Source organism: Pagrus pagrus, assembly GCF_965226575.1.
Source record: "Pagrus pagrus genome assembly, chromosome: 15".
Lineage (NCBI taxonomy): Eukaryota > Metazoa > Chordata > Actinopteri > Spariformes > Sparidae > Pagrus > Pagrus pagrus.
In genome coordinates this window covers 5,328,576-5,345,815 of record NC_140199.1, presented here as the reverse complement: position 1 = coordinate 5,345,815, position 17,240 = coordinate 5,328,576, and positions in this window count along the sequence as shown.

Genomic DNA, 17,240 nt, shown 5'->3' with positions numbered 1-17,240 from the left:
CGATTCTACTTTACTAATGGATTAATCATTTAATATTTCATGACCGTCACAGCTTCTCTCTGTCTTAACTTTTAGCAAAATCTAAAGTTTCTGTGTCTTGAACCATTGGTTGGACAAAACAAGACATTTGAAGATGTCATATTGGTTAGTCGCAACCCAATTGCCAGAATACATTTTGGCAAAGTACGTTTCTGCAAACCACGGATATGTTGCAACTTTACATTTCTTTGTGTTGCAACTTTATGTTTCTTGAGGTTCAATCTTATATTTTATGTTGCGACAACGCTGCCAATACTGTCTGGTAAGGTTTAGGCACAAATAAGACTTGGTTAGGGTTAGGGAATGATTGTGTTTTGGCTTAAAATACCAGCTTTGGTTGCCACCAACATGGCTGGAGATGTCCCAACTTCCTGTCAAAAATGTCGCCACAAAATCAGCAGGAAATTGTCCCAAGGTTTCTTTAAAAATATCCAGTGGTTTCACGCTTACAAATGTTAAAAATGCCATCTTGAGCGGCAGTCGGTGGCTTGGAAGCCTTCTCGTTTAACACCACCACCAGTTCCTTCACCTCCCGATAATAAGGTCAGGTCATAAACATGTAATCTGACCGGGATATGGCACGTTTTGTACAAAGGTCAATATGGTTTGGAGCCTGACACACAAAATGTGAACGTATCAGTGGTTCGCAGGAACATTTACTCAGAATCAAAGAGCAAAGAGTTTCTTTCTCGAGGAGCCAGTTAACTCACACTGTGTAACAACGCTCATAAATGCGATGAGATCCATCAAAGACGAGACAGAGGGATCAGTTTCTCCATCAACAACCAACCAGAATGCAATGCAGCCACAAGACACGCTACATTTGACTAAGGGACACAGGTGCAATCATAAAAATATTCCAATACGCCCACCGTTTACTGACAGCAACAAGCTCACACCTGCTCTGCTGTCGCTGCCAAAATTCGTTCTGGAAGAAAGATAGTTTCTCAGCTGAAGTAACAAGTCAGGTGGAGGGGAAAAGACTGGTTTTGTTTTATTTTATTTTAAGCTATATTTCTCTTGTCTGTATATATGTACCTCTGGTTTTAGTTTTCGATGCCAATAAAGCCCCCTTGACTTGAATTGAGTACAACGAATGTAAATCGTTTCACTTCATCACTAACTCCTGTAATAATTAGATCTCCATCTCCATCTCAAATGGATTAACAGTTTAAAAGTGGGAGTTTTCCATTAAAGACACAGATTTCACATCTATATCTATTAAGATGTGCCTCTGCTACAGTTTATGGACACTGGGTCACAGTAGACTTTGTGGCAGTGTCACACCACTCTGGTCAAAGCACCTCGATCTGCTACATCACTCTGAAATGAGAATTGAATGAATCTGTTTTGCCTCTGCTGAGGAGCAGCTTTTCAGGGAGCGCAAATTACCCATTTACACTCATCTGGGCGGTAATCAGATCCTTGTCTGTGTGAAATTAAACCTGCATTCAACCAGAAAGAGCCTGGACTGTGCACAAACTGCGCAATGATCCCTGGTTTGAAGAATCACTTTTCCTCAGGAGAAACATGGTGCTGATTACATACGGTCTGCTGGCTGCTGATAGTGAAAGGCAATACATCACATTCCCATTTTTATGCTGACTGTGACAGCGGGCTAGATATGCAGTGGCCGGTATTGCTTCACAATGATTACAAAATAAATGTTTACTCAAGCTGTCATGGTTTGAAATCCCATCATCTGCTGAGTGCAGCGGATCTGAAATATTTGAATGACCCGCAGTGAGGAGTTCAAGGTGCTTATTCTTTTCTCCCAAACTAGAAATGACAAAAATCCGTTAAAGGTCATCACATTTAGAGTAGTGAGTCTTCAAATTGATCAGGATATTTAATGTGTAAGCACAGAGCAAGCGACCCGATCGCCATAATAAATGTTAGCAGCCTACGTTTTTTGCAAACCACTGATATGCTGAAACTTTACATTTCTTTATGTTGCAACTTTACATTTCTTTAGGTTCAACACTGCACTTATGGCTTGGTTAGGGTTAGGAAAAGATCATGTTTTGGCTCAGGATACCTGCTTTGGTCGCTAAAAACATGGCTGAAGATGTTCCCAGGTCTCCTTAAAAACACTCGGCTTTGTCTCTAACAATAAGGTTGGAGATGTCCCAACTTCCCGTGAAAAATCTAATTTTTTGCTACCACAAACATGAAAATGTCCTGACTTTCCATCAAAAATATCAAATATTTGTGCTGAAGTGTTTCTGGCATTAAACACATCGGAAGCCATCCACACTTTCCTCTGGGAATCACGTTGTGAAGGAGAAGGGTCAGAGAAACGCTAATGTGTTAAATCACAGCAGTACGATGGTGTAACAGGAACACCCATGCACTGTTAACCTCCCCTGGCTCTGAGAGATGAAAGAGACTGAAAGGGAACAACCCAGAGAGATGTCAGTGGATCAGCACGCTGCTGCGAGATCATTAGCGAACAAGCGTCAGCCACTATCAGCTCTCTGAATGAACAGTGACAGTCCAGCAGACGAGTCGCTCTCCAGTTACTCTCCCCAAGAGAGAGCCCTCCACTTCCATTCACACAACCTGAACAAAGGCTAAATTAGTCTCTGAATGGCTGTCTTGGGGCTTCGGGGGACCCAGTCAGGCGGGGTTGAGTGCAGAATGACTTCCTTGTGAGCTCGACCACCACCGGCCTAGATTAGACTCTTCCGTCTGCCTTAATAAATAGCTTGTTAATTAGCAGCAGGGTGACTGGATGAAGTCATTAAGACATTCACAGCTGGAAGTAATTTATCAACACCACAGGGCTTGTTTAAGTATGCTGAAATCAATAAAGCCTTTGCTTCTCACTGGTGTTCTTTATTGGTTTTGCTTCTATGTTAACGGGAGCTGATCTGCTGCAGTGTTGGAGGGGGACTTTGAGGATTTTCACTGGGTATAAATGCAATCATTTTCAGGCTAGCCGTGCGGCTCCAGGGACGGCACTGTGTGTCAGTTAACCACTTTCGTTTAGACAGAGGCATCTCAACAAGTGCATGGGTTGCTTTGAAATCTTGTACAGACATTCATGGTCCCCAGAGGACGAAGCTGACTGATGCTGTTATCCCCTTACTTATCTTCTAATGGCGATTGGGTTGTCTCAACATTTTCAGTTATCCAGTGAAATATCTCAACATCTTCTGGATGAACTGGGTGAACATTTTTGCACAGACATTCATGGTCCCCTGAAGCACTGAAGCACTATGAGGGTGATATTTGTGGTTTTCAGGGTAAATGTCTCAACAACTATTGAATTTGGCGCATCAGGTCAAATATTCACTTCGTCCAAGACTTTGATTTATCACCCAAAAACCTATAAAACTAATGACATTCCCATCAGCCTCAGCTGTGTCTGGATAAGTCAGATTCTGACTTATCTGGCCAACAGAATACTGTTTGAAGCTAGAAAGGTGGCAGGGTCCGCCACATATAAACTTTCTTTTTTCACAAAAAGACAGTTTGTTTATGCTTAAAAATAAATCAGTCAATGAAGATCTTTCTCTTCCAAAAAACTACAAAGTGCAGCTTTAATCATGACATGACGTGTTAGCATGCTGATGTTAGCATTTAGCTTGAGCTCATGTAAAGTACTTTATAGTGGCACAAAACTGCAGGAATGGCTGCAGACTGTCATATTGTTACAGTATAAATAAGTGTCCATATAGCGGACAAAAAGCTTCAGTGTATCCAACATGGATTTCATGAAAGCATCAGCTCAGAGCTGGTGCCAATATGGGAAAGATCCCTCACACAGTCAGTGATACTTGAGTCATATTTCCAGCAGCCGAAGCACCAGTTTGTTTGGAAGAGCTGGACTGTTTGCGTGACTTGACGAAAGAGCTGCAAATACAGAAACACATGAATCATAGAAAAGAGGCAGCACATTCAGAAACACCGATGACTTCTGAGCGCTTAATGTCACCAGTGATGATAAAAAGCACAAAGCTCTTAATATAATTTAGACCAAAGACATTTAAAGAGGACAGTTTGTTTATGGTCCTCTACTTCCACTTCCACAGCAGAAAATAAAACTCCATTTAAAGGCGGGAAAACTTGTCACTTTGATGAATATCTTGCATTAACACCAGCTATTAGGCGGCTGATCTGAAAATGCATCCAGATGTGAAGACGTGGGTTGACACTACTGGGCTTTCAGCGCTTATTAATGGTTTTTTGTCTTAAACGTCTGACTGAGAACACGTTCTTCAGCTGGAGGAGGACATGCATTCATGTACCAGCGCCTGGGGGCCTTTGCAAGTAATTGTTTTGGGAGAGGAGAGTGTCTTATACGTATTGGTTTCTGAGAGAAGAGGAGGAGGAGAGGAAGAGCTACCTATCTCGCTTTTACCGATTTCTACTAATTTGAACGGGTCAGTCACGAGGCTGCTCCTCTTTTCTCTAATTGTTCACACAAAAGTGCAGAAACCATTAAATTCTCAACACTTGAGAGTCAGCAGGTATTCATGTAATTATCTCCGACACTGCAGAGGGTTTGCCGCAGCAGCTTGCCAACACAGAAGTCAACTTCAGCTGGAGGTGAAACAGAGTTTTTGTTCAAGAACCCGTGAGAGTGTCTGCACTTCAAAACGGAGGCACAGAGTGGGTGAGAAACACAAGAATCAGATGTCGGTTGAGTTTATGTATTGCTTGGATGTCAGGCTCGACGCAGCTGGCTGTGAATTCCCTTTTCTCTTGTTGAATCGAGCCGAGTATTAGACTCCTGTCTCGTGTTTCTTCTCCACCCGGCCGGTTTGTCAGAAAGCTGCACGGAGGGAGAGAAGTTAAACTCTCCTCGGTGTCAACAAGGAGATAAAGAGCACTTCCTGTCTGTATAGTATTATCTGTAAAGCATTATTCCAGCAGGCAGAAAGCAGACAGTGATTTATAATGTGTAGCTGAGGGAGTGGCAAACAAATTGGATTTGAGCTGCAAATACAAAGCAAAGCAAAAAAGATGTGAAGCAACAGATCTGAGCGAATCCTCCGTTTCCTCAATTCACAACAGTTGTGAAATGTGTCAGTTTGTGTTGCTGCAGCATCTTCGAAGGGTCACGAGTTCACAAGTTCATGAAGAAAAATGCGTCCGACAGTTTCACTTCATTTGTTCGCTTAAAGATTTTCAACCAGCTGCAATGTTGGTAGTTTACAGCTGAGCAATGGCAATTATCTTTCCATTTTGCCTTCACACACAGCCTCCCACTGTTTTACCGGAAAAATCCACCAAAATCTTAATGTTTTGGTTTCAAAACAGCTGACGAGAGAAAAAAAACATCAACTGTCACCCATCAGCGACAGTGTTTATTGGTCCGGTGCAGGAGCTTTTTAAGCACTAGTTTTCCTTTCAACCCAATCGCCAGAATAAATGTTGGCATTTATGGACTCTTGGCGTTTCTGCAAACCACAGATATGTTGGAACTTTGTGTTTATGATCCAGTTACGATAAGGCACAAAAAAACACTTGGTTCGGGTTGAGAAAAGATAAAAAAATATCTGGTTTTGTGGCCACAAAGGTGGAAAATGTCCTGAGGTCTCACTAAAAATATCTGGTTTTGTTGGTTAAAGCTGGAAGCGAGGTCTCAAACAGTGGTCACCTGCTTGGCAGAGCATCCTCTCCTGATATTAACATGAGCTCATATACCTGTAATCTGAAGGTGTGATTCATATTATAGAAATGTAGATATGATAAATGAGAACCATACAAATTGTATCAATGGTTTTAGAAATGCAAACACTTTATTGTGGTGATGTGGTGGCTGTTGTCTCGCTATGTTTGAGTTAGAGCTGCAGTGCAGGTTTGTCTTCATTATTGAACAATCTGCCAATTGTATTACTGAATAATCAATTAAAATACAGAAAAAGCTCCTGATCAAGTGTTTAAAAGTCCACAAAACCACAAAAGATGAAGAACGTTTTATATTTTTAATTGATAAACGACTGAAACAGTTAATCTGTTATCAAAATAACTGCTGATCTTCTGTCGATCGAGCATGTTTCGCTGGTTGTTATGTAAAAAAAAAAACTACTGGTGCAGATTTCAATCTGTGAAACAAAAGTTGAATCCTGAGTTTGAATATATGCTGATTCAGCAGTCATGCTGATGATCGCTAATAAGATATTTCGTAACACCTCTCTTCATGAAAGCCTGCGTCTGTTGTGCACAGTCTGCAAAATCTGAAAAGTTGCTGATCCTCCGTCAAGAGCTCGCTCTGTTCTCTCGCACAGTGAGACTGGCACAGGGATAATTGATTTGTTCTGGAGTTTATTATCAGGAGTTTTTCTCTCTGGCTGTCCAAACATATTGAAGGCAGGAATGACGGGTGGAAGACTTAATAGTCTTGGCAGTGTTTCCACAAGGAATAAATGCGAATAATTTAAGGATGGAGGGGGAAAAAAGGGAGAGGTTTTCAAAAAAGCTCAAGAGCAAAACTAAAAGCCGATCAGGGAGCACAGAGTCCTCTGTACTGTCAAACTGCCCCGGAGTGAGACACTCAGCCCAGAAACAGAGAGTCCAGGCTCATCAAACCTCCTTTGATGAGGTTTTATATAAAAAGCAGAAGCAGGAGCTGCATGAGAAAGAAAAAAGAGGAGGATGAAGAGAGAAGGAGCGGCAGTGGGAAGCATAATATGCTCCTCGGTTGATCTCCAGTGTGCAGCGGATCTCGCTGGCCCACTCATTGCTTGCAGGTGTAATAACATGGACTGATCCAGTGCCGGGGTTGGGGGTTCAGCGGCTCACAGAGAAGATATTTCTACTCCCCTCTCCTCCCTCTCCTCTGGAAAACAGCAGCTCAGCTGTGGTCTGCAGTATCTGTAAGTCATTCCAGGCAGCTCAGCCAGTAAAACGCCTCATATCTCTGTTTCTCTCTGCCGCTATGAAGACACAGACATCAGCCATTAGGAGATGAGCCCAGATACGGCCCCTCGTTCCAGTCCTGTTTTACGACCACTTTTACGGCTTATCTGTGATATTAAATCATGTTCAGTGGACTTGAAGCCACAAAACTGCAAGTGTAAGATGTTTTGTGGTGCTATGATGGGCCGCGTTTAAAGAAACATTTTGGAATCTAATATCAGAGAAGAGGTTTTAAATCCTCAGTTATTGTGGTTCAAGCTGCAGATATGAGGATCTTATTAATAATATTTTGACATCTTGTCGACCTCTGGAGGGAAATTCTCTCCCCCGCTGCAGGTCAGAGGTCAAAGATCAGATTGAGGGGTCCTGGTTCTTGTTACGAAACGATCCAGCTGCACGAATTCTTTCAGATTTGGATCTCAGTTTGCGGTGACATCGTTCTCCACTGCCTGTGAGGTTCAGTACCCTGTGTACCGTCTCCTGTCAATTATTAGCTACAGTGACATGAGAACAACAATACGTCAAAGTCCACAGATGTGGGACATCTGGCATTATTTCTGCAAATCTCAAGTTTAAGTGACCTGGCGTTAAGAGGTGACTCAAATCAGATAAGCAGATAACTAGTAGTGAGGGAAATTTAAACCAGATGTTGGTTGACCCCGAGGTTAATGCACTTCACATCTGTAACCTGATGCGCCAGATGGCTGGTCACACAGAACCATCTGTGGAGTCATCCTTGTTGAATATTTGCCACTGCTGATTTCACGTTTGTGTGACCGTGCCCTGTAACCATCTATCGTTGGTGAACTCCAGCCGATCAGATCTACAGCAGAGCCAGTTCGTAAATCCAACTTTTAGCATGAGCAGTTTCTACTTTCTAATTCTGATATAACTGATGCTATAGCAGCGTCTGAGCTAACCTCTTCAGGAGCCGCCATTGTTGTTGCTGAACAGCTGCTTCTCTCTCCGGTCACCACTGTCGCTCGACCACGAAGTGCGTACTGTTGCTCAAAGCCTGGCAAAATGTCTTCCCGAGTTCAGGTGATGCCTAAGAGCTTGTATTTTGAGGTGATGTAATTAGTTTCTGTTATCTGTGTAAACATATTTACTCGACTTCTTTGCTGATTATGCAGCGTCACTGTGCACACAGGGTCATACGGCACACTGTGCAGCCCAGCAGGACTCCAGGGAGTGTGTGCACTCTGATATCACTGCTACAAGATTATTACACATGATGGAGGCTAGAAACAAGTTCCCCTGAGTTCAGGAGACTTCCCACAGATTTAGAGCCAAAAATACCACAGAGCGATCACTCTGCTCTGGACGTGGATCATTAGTTCAGGGTGGCCGGACCGCTGCAGGCCTCAGCTGTCACACAGCGTTTCTCTTTGTTGCTTTTCTGCGACCCCACGTGTGTTTAAATGTGTCACTCTGTCATATGATTGTGTCATTATCATTCTGACAAAAACACATTAAATCAGCACTTAGTGAGTTGTTGACTTCACCGGCTCACCTCGTGGTCCTTTGAGACTCGAGCTCTTGAAGTTACAAAAACAACAAATCAACACAATTATGTTCAGCGCACGCAGAGGCCTCCTGGGTAACTCAATCAGAATAATTCAATTTATTACTTCTTCAAAAAGACTGCCCCGCTGCTGTAAGTGAATTTACAACAGTTTACACAACATAAGTAACTGACAGCTGACACAGAAGTTGACAAATCTGCATCAGTGGTAGCTAATGTTATCCAGTGACACCACTGGATATTTTGAAGGAGACCTCGGCAGAATTTCTAGCCGTGCTTTTTGCCGACCAAAGCAGAAGTTTTAAGCCGAAACATGATGTTTTCCTAACCCCAACAAAGTGGTATTTGTCCTTTAACCTAACCAGAGCATAAGCACAGCCTTATGATGAATCTTGATTAAAAATTAAACCAAAAAAATAAAGTAAGAAGTGTAAAGTTTCCACCAATCTGTGGTTGGCTTTTTCACGTTAAACCACAAAACAATATCAATTATGTAAATTTACTTCATTTTAGTGAAAAGCTGAAACACCCGAACAACCTGAAAACAGATGAATCATCTCTCCTGCATCCTCTTTCAGACGGTCGGTATTTTACACTACAAAAACCCAAATAATACAGTTGTTTAATATGTAATTACCCATGAAGGACAAGTTCTCCCCATGCTGATGGAAAGTCAGGTGAAGTTTCGTAGTCCACAAAACGTTTCTGGAGCTTCACAGCAAAACAGCGTTGAAGCTTTCTCCTCAACAACTGAAGTAGATGGAGACTTCTTTAAAAAAACAACTGATAAAAAGCATAAAATTGCTCCATACAGCTCGTCTGGTGTAATCCAAGTCTCCGGAAGCCCCGAGATCCCAAATTGATTTGAAAAGACGTTATTTACACCTTTTTAAAAGCCGAAACTTTCACTGTAGCTGCTAAGCTAATGACAGCAGTGGTGCACGTGTGATCACAGAGAGGCTGAGGTGACAGTTTGGCATCTCATCGTTTTCCACAAGTTGCAACGAATGAATTTTTTTTCACATTCATCCACTCTGGAGACCAGTTTTACAGAGAGACTCGGAGCTGGAGTGATTTTGTTTAAATAAGAGCAGCTGCAGCAGCCTGATTGATACCTGATACAGATCTGACACGGGCCAAACTCTCCTCTCTGTGACATCCATCAAACATTTCTCCTGTCAAGAGGAGGATTTAGAGGACCAGTTTGGAGCATGTAACGCTGAAATGAAACACCGCAGGTAGGCTGAACGTGATCCTCTGAGATCCAGGAATAAGGATGAGCAGCGAGAGGAAGGAGGAGAGACAAAGCAGTGAAGGCTGAAGTCAGTTTTTCCATTTGGGATTCTGTGCCACCACTTTTCCTTCATGACAGCGTAAGAAACCACATCTGGTTTTACTGAGGGAGATCAGGAGACAGCTCGCTTTACTGTTTGTTTGGTTTGATACAGCGAGAAGGGCCATTTAACGCAGGTGGAGAGGCCCGATGAGAGAGCGATGGTATGACAAACAGTCCTCGCACCCTGCAGGTCAGATCATCTGAGGCGAAGGGAGGGAGGAGAAGAAGGGAGAGGCTCGGGGAGAAAATAAACACAGGCTGGTTAAAGTGGTTTAAAGAATTTCACTTGATTTAAAAAGAGGAGGAGAGGGTGAGATAAGAGGTGAGAGGAGAGGAGGAGAAAGAGGAGGAGAGGGTTCATGTTGGCAGAGGACGAGACAGATGGAGGAGCTGTAAAGATGAAAAAAGATCCAGGGTATATTTCTGAAATCATCAATAAATACGACAGTGTGTAAAGGAAATTAAAGATGTTGCGATAAGGAAATACTATGAGTTCAAAGTTAAACTTGACCCCGACAAAAGCAACAAAAGGACAAAAGTAGGCCTGCATGTTCCACATAAGGAATTGATAATAATTGCTCAATACCAGCTGATCAATCGTTGATCATCCAGGTGCAGAAACGTCAGGTCTTGATATTTACTGCCCTGAGCTCTGCTCTGGAGCAAAACCTCCCCTCACAATCTGGCATTTTCAGCTGCGCTCGGATGAAAGACGGCCCTGTCTCTGAGAATTATGTTTCCATACGACTAATTTGCATCTTGGAGGAGAAGTAACGTCGCTCCGATGACGTTATGTATCAAACTAATGAGGAAACATTGTTTACGTTGAATGCATCATCCACTCCTGCAACACAACATTCACTCATAGCAAGAAAAACAGGGACGAAAGTCTGTTACCAACTTTGGAGGGTGCAGTCATGTGATATTTTCAGAGAGCGATTCCTCAGCAGGACACTGAAGGTAGTGCTGTAACTCTGCTCACACTCCAGCTGAGGAAACTTCACTGCAGTGCCAGCTTCTCTCATTGACTCCAGTTCAAACAGCTGGTTGATGTTACTGTGGCTAACGAGCAAACATCAGCTAACGAAATTTTGCTCTTCTTGTGTTTTTTATCACACTTTTTGGTGTTTTATTTCACTCCATGTAAAGTGCTTTGTACTCTGGTTTGATGAGTGCTCTATAAATAGGGTAAGGGTTAGGGTAGTGTCCCCCCTGTTCCCCCTGGGATTTACGCCTCTGAGCAATGAAGGCATTGTTAAATTTTTACATCCAGGCTTGATTTATTTTTTCCTGCAAGATTTCAAGATTAGAAAACATCCCATGAGAATGAAAATGAGCCTGAGCACTGGACCAAACAGCAAAGGAAGCAGATGGGTAATTGTATAACTTTCAAATCTGAATCTTGTCAAGATTTGTGTCTATTTTCTGCAAAAGCACTGATTTCGCTGGATAATTGGACTCGACTGTTTCACACCTCAATTCTATTTAGAAGCCAATTTGGGTCGACGGTGTCGGCGAATTTCTGCTCATCCTCACCAGAAAATAAAATAACAAAGCAGAATTTGTGGTTTGTGTTCAGTATAAGTCAAAGAAAACAAACACACAGTGATATTCCTGCACACTCTCTCCTTTCTGTTTGAAAACCTCTTTTATTATTTGAGTCTGTTCAAAGGCACCATGATTCAAGAAGACAGGAGGAGGCGTGGCAGCTGCACCGGGCACTTCATCACGCTGCTGAAGTCCATTAGAGGTCACAGACCCTTTAACATTTCACCTGTGAACATCATGGATCCTGGATCATGAGCCTCGTTTCCTGTTGTGCTGTTAACTTCAGTATAAAGGCAGAAAATGGGTCTGATCTCCTGCAGTCTCTAACCGTAGGTAAGGATGTCCCTCTCCCGTGTGCAGCAGCAGGGCGGAGGCTTGTCAGAAGCACATTGTTAGCTGAGATTGCAAACTTTGCCTTTTAATATTCTCTTCCTCAACGACTCAGGGTGATGAGATCCTCGGCTGCAGCTCTCCCGGGACGCTCTGCTTGTATCCTCCTCCTTCCTCTCGCCTCGAATGACTACATTCTTCTTTCTTTCCCCCCCCATCTTCATCACGCCACATTTCCCAGGCTCCATCACTGCTGCGCCTCTTTCCTCTGTATTTCCTCCCTTTTTTATTCCCTTTCTCTTCTCCCCAAAGGATGCAGAGAATTAGAGCACAACCTCCTCCCCCAGAAACTCACACTGGAAGAGCTGTAAGCTATACGTTCATTAAAACCGGGCGGTGGATCATCCATCATAACTACCTCCACCTCCAGGACACTGTTTCAACACAGTGTTGCAGTAAATTGCCCTTCCTTCCCCCTCGGTGCCCTCCTGTGAGCAGAGAAGGCTTCATCTTGACGTTCGGAGCAGTTAGCAGTAAACACACAGGGTTTGTGTTTGAGCCGGTCATTATTTTTATCACTGTAAACAGTGGTTATTTAGTTAAGTGCTTCTTTATTTTGGCAATTATGTTTGTTTTGCAGGAATACAGCAAATGTATTATTATATATGTTTAATGTCTTTGTTTTTTGCACATAATGAATATTTTCACTGTGTATTCATTAAACTGCTGATTGCATTTGGATTTATTGGGCAACTCTTCGCACACGACGCACAAACAGTCCATCACACAGACCCTGATTTCCCCTGTAAACTTTAATGTATTGTTTGTGTATTTGTATATTGTCAGATAATGTTTAGAAACTGGCTGATCTAGTTTTAATTTGCTCTTATTTCTGCTGCACTGTCACCAGCACAACAACAGAGTCTGTGTACAAATGTACATCGGGAAAAAATAAAGTGGTAAGGTTGCAGATTGTAACCAACTGAACATCCCTCGTCTCACCTCGTCTTGGTTTGTCTGCTCTGGGCTACTGTAGAAACATGCCGATGACTCCATGGAAGAGGACCCAGTTCTCAAAACATAAATCATTAATATTAAATCCCATTTCAGCCCCCAAATCCTAAACACTGGACTTTTAAAGGTATAGTCCTTCAGATTTCAGTCAAGTACAAGTATTAGTGATTTTTCCAAACGCCCAGTCCCGGACAAAAGAAGACAGCAGATAACAGACTTACTTGTCAGTACCATATCACCTGACTTCCTTTAGGTTCATCTGGCAGAAAACTTTGTCCAAACGGTCTTACAAGGCAAATTATCACTTTGCATGTGAGGGCAAATTCACAAATTATCATGAAGAAAGTGCACAGAGCTTGCTGAAGCGTGCACTGCTGCTACGTCCTGAAAGTCGTCCGTCCAAGTGAAGTTTTTAGTGAGACCTTTTTCCACTACAAAGACTACAAAGGCTTCTTGGAGAGAGACTGGAGGGGTCGGTGGCCGTTTTTTTTTTGCCTTTAGATGATTCAAATCGTAGTTTGTTTGGCACTAAACTGTGGGCTGAGAGGATTCATAGCATCCCATTGATTAAAAACAGAAAACAGCTACCTTAATTTATCTTCTGCAGCATCATGTCCAGTACATGCATGCATTGTTTCCTGTGAATCTCTTGGGTGTGAGTCTGCAATTTGAACTAGCAAAACAGCTTTTCATTTTGAGTCTGTGTCACTTCTGTTTACAAGGTTTGGTTTGCTCGTAACCAGACGGTTTGAATATCTAAATAAACTCAACCGTAGAATACAAACTTTCCCAGGAACTATATCTTTGGTGTGAAAGCGGTTCACAGGTGATCGTGGAAAGACAAGTTGCTGCATTTGATACTAATCTCAAACACAGTATCTGTCGGCTGAAGCACTCACCTGTCGCCTGGTGGCATTTAAACATCAACAAACAGACATTTCCTGCATTTCGGCGGTTTAGCTGGAAACGAGGAGATTTGGATCGGAGCGGTGACTCACTCCCTCCATGTCACGTCCTTCACCAGGCGCTGTGACCCACTGTTTCCTCCACTTCCATGCTTGTTCCAGTTTGGAAAAAGAAAAACACATTTTAATGTGATGGGCCGGAGGAATCCAGGAATGAGACCCACTTCTTTAATATAAAGGGAGTTTCATGAGTAAAAAGCCCAAAACTTTGGGAGCATTCGCTTTAATTTCACACTCTCGTTTTGATCTCACAACGTATAAAAGTGCAATCAGGCATGAAAAATGTTCTTTTCTTCTCCTTTTGTTTCCTCTGAGTGCTGCTGGACTGATGGAGGAGTCTGAAGTGTGATTAATGACGGCTCCACTTCCTTCAACGAGGTGCAGCAGGAAACAGAACCATCGAGCCTGAAGGACCCACTCAGTCCTCTTTAGTTTTTATCTGCAGGCAGCAGTTGTTGCTGAAGGCTTCTTCAGCCTCCACAAGCTTTAAAATGTATGCTGTGTTTGCATATGTGTGTGTGTGAGTGTGTGTGTGTGTGTTCATGGTTGACATCAAGCTATAGGTGGTGCTTCTTTCATCCCAGAGAGATTACATTCATTTAGATGACAAATGAGGCCTCCTGGGACCATGAAGTACAGATCAGCTCATCAGAGTGTGTGTGTGTGTGTGTTTGTGTGAGTGTGTGTGAGAGAGAAAATTGCTGCTCCCATCAATTTCCCAGAACTTTAGCTCCAGTTTATCATCCTGGCTTCCCGGCAGTGTGCTGATGATGTCATTTGTGAGTCAGGATGTGGTCGGTTCTCCTCCGTTTGGTCTTGACCATCACCTTTGGCAGCCCTGATTTTCAGATAGTCGTCCCTTCAGATCCTGTCAGACTGAACAAACACTTGTACACCTTTGAGTATTTTATATTTTACTTCATTTATTCGCCTCATTAAAATGAAAATGATGTGAGAAAAATGTTCGTCCCTGATCAGGTTATAATCTCTCTGACACGCTGTTCATTTAGTCTCTCTCTTTCATAATGGAACAAGAAGTGAATCAATAATTTTATACTTGTACCTATGATTATTTATATTTGCTCTATTTCCATATTTGTACTGTAACTGTTGCACAAAAGGTGGTCAGCTGGTTTAAAGTCCCAAATTTGTCCCCACATTTTCCCCCACAACCTTTTACTGTAAAGACAGTGGACAGAGCCACGGTAACGTCACCAATAGGCTTCTGAAGAGCCAGAATGAAGCTCACAGTGGGTGGTTGAGGCCGTCACCATCTTGGCAGTGCTTGACTCCACTAATCTAAATGGGCAACCATAGCTAGTTAAACAAGTCCACCGAGCTGGAAGCTACCAAGCTAGCTGTGTTCACAGAGAAAGAAAAGCTACTCGCGTGAGGTTTATTTGCCAAAGATAGTATAACACTTTACTGGACTTTGACTGCAAGATAGTGAGCGACAACCAGCACCGAATATAAGAATATTCAGGAATACCAAAACAATCTTCCCAGTTTATACAGACATGTTCAATATGTGATGTGATTATTGCACGTCGAGTATAAGAGAACAGTTTAAACTGGTGTGCATCGAGTTAAAAACAACACGCTGAGGAGGAGAGCAGAGAAAGGAGCCTTTACTAACTGGACTGAGCTCAATAACAGATTCCTAGCTTTCAGTAAAAAGCTCCAAGTTAAATGTTCTGAAAATCGTTGTGCTGGAACAGAAAGTGGAAAAGAGCTCAGCGGTCAGAATGACTCAGCTGTCGCCGTCTCATCCAGACCTGGATCAGACCTGGATCAGACCTGGGATCAGAGAGCAGCTACAAATGATTCTGGTGTTTGTTTTTTTGATCCTGCAGAGAGAAGCAGGTGGGCGGAGTTTTGTTCTGATCCAGAAGCTTCAGGTGCTTTAAGCAACAGAGGCGGAGAATCAGTCAACTTTCTGCTGCTTTCTTGTGTTACTGCGGATTCATCTGCGTCTGGATCATCATTTATACTCCTGCTGTTTCTAACAAGTAACAGGAATGGAGCTTTTTGTTCCCGACCAAAGAAAATCTCTCAGGTTTAAACTTGAGTCTGAAATTGAGCAGTGAAATTGAATCTGCACTTATTTGTTTAACTGCGGCACTCATCACAGCTTTTTGTTTAAGTTTGTCTGAATCTTCTTGTTTCATCTGGCACACTTTAGTCTGACACTAAGAATCATTGTGTTTTCGTCACCTTCGAATGTCTTTTATATCTACGGAGGGATAACGTCCGCCATGTTTCAGGGTTGCTGATGAGGAGTGTCCAGTTGGTTGCAATCTACAACTTCACCACAAGATGCCATTAAAAAAATGATTTTTGTCCGTAATTGAGTGGCTTCTCGACCTCTCCTGACACATCTGTTATTGCTTTTTAATGCTCTGATTTCATCTGACCTCATGTGTGTGCAAATAAAGTAAAGTAAAAATAAATATGTGTCTTTGTTAGGGCAGGATGTGGCACAAGGAGGGCCGGAGGGACGGTTCATACGTGTCAGAAGTTCGAAAATACTGAGAAGATACATGTCTGCCAACAGGATGCAACAGTGGAGTCCAAAAGGAAAAGGAAACAGTTCGAAGGTTGGAGGCACAAAAATACACAAAGACACCGTGATGCCACTCGAGTCACTGTCAGCTGTGATGACTCAGGTTTTGAGTCGTCTCATAAGTTTTAATACAGTGAAGCAGATCAAGGCAGAGAGGGCTCACTTGGATCTCCTGCGTGAGGCTCATCATGAAATAATCAGTAAAATATGCTCTGATGTAACAGAGTTTGTGACGTATTGTTAAAAAGCTCCACACACTTCTACAACAATTTGACTTTAAAACAAACACAGGCTTGATGTGATCTTTCTTCTGTGTGACGCAGAGTCTTACAGGTACGGAGGTTTTGTTTCTCTTGGCTGAGAAACTTTCACCCAGACTCTGTTTCACTGCTGGCGAAGAACGAGATCTATTAAAACCGAGCTGGAGCCCAAAAAACATTCGTCTTTCGAGATGGTCTTCTCCTTAAAAGGTCGTTGGATCATTTTCAGTAACGTAACAGGACGCTGTGAAAACACACACACTGTATATCCCTGTCGAGAACCCGTCTGTACTCCCACACCTGTACCGGAGGACGACCTCCATCGCCATAGGAATATGGTCGTCATGACAACAATGTCCCATCTTTCCTGTGTGAACACTCTGGAGATGAGAGGGCAATGAGTTTGTCTCCGGCAACAAAAAGAAAAAAAAAGAAAAGCCGCTCGACTCCTGACGTCCTGTTTGTGTCTGATCAAACATATACAGTCACACGTCATCTGCGCACGTGTACTCGCTAAAAAAATATATTTTCTCTGTGTGTGTCAGTCTAATTTACATATGGTGTCTTTAAAATAAATGCTAGTTACCTCACAAGCTACACCTGCAGGTGTAGCTTGTGAGGTAACTAGCATTTATTTAAAGACACCATATGTAAATTATTAAATAGCTGACAAAACCTGCTAAGCATCACTGTTGTCGCTGTGAACATGAAAGCATCATGTTGAAGTAGTTTCACAGAGCCTCAAGCTTGACTACGGTCTTGTTTATGAGAGGGTGGGCTGCAATTTAGC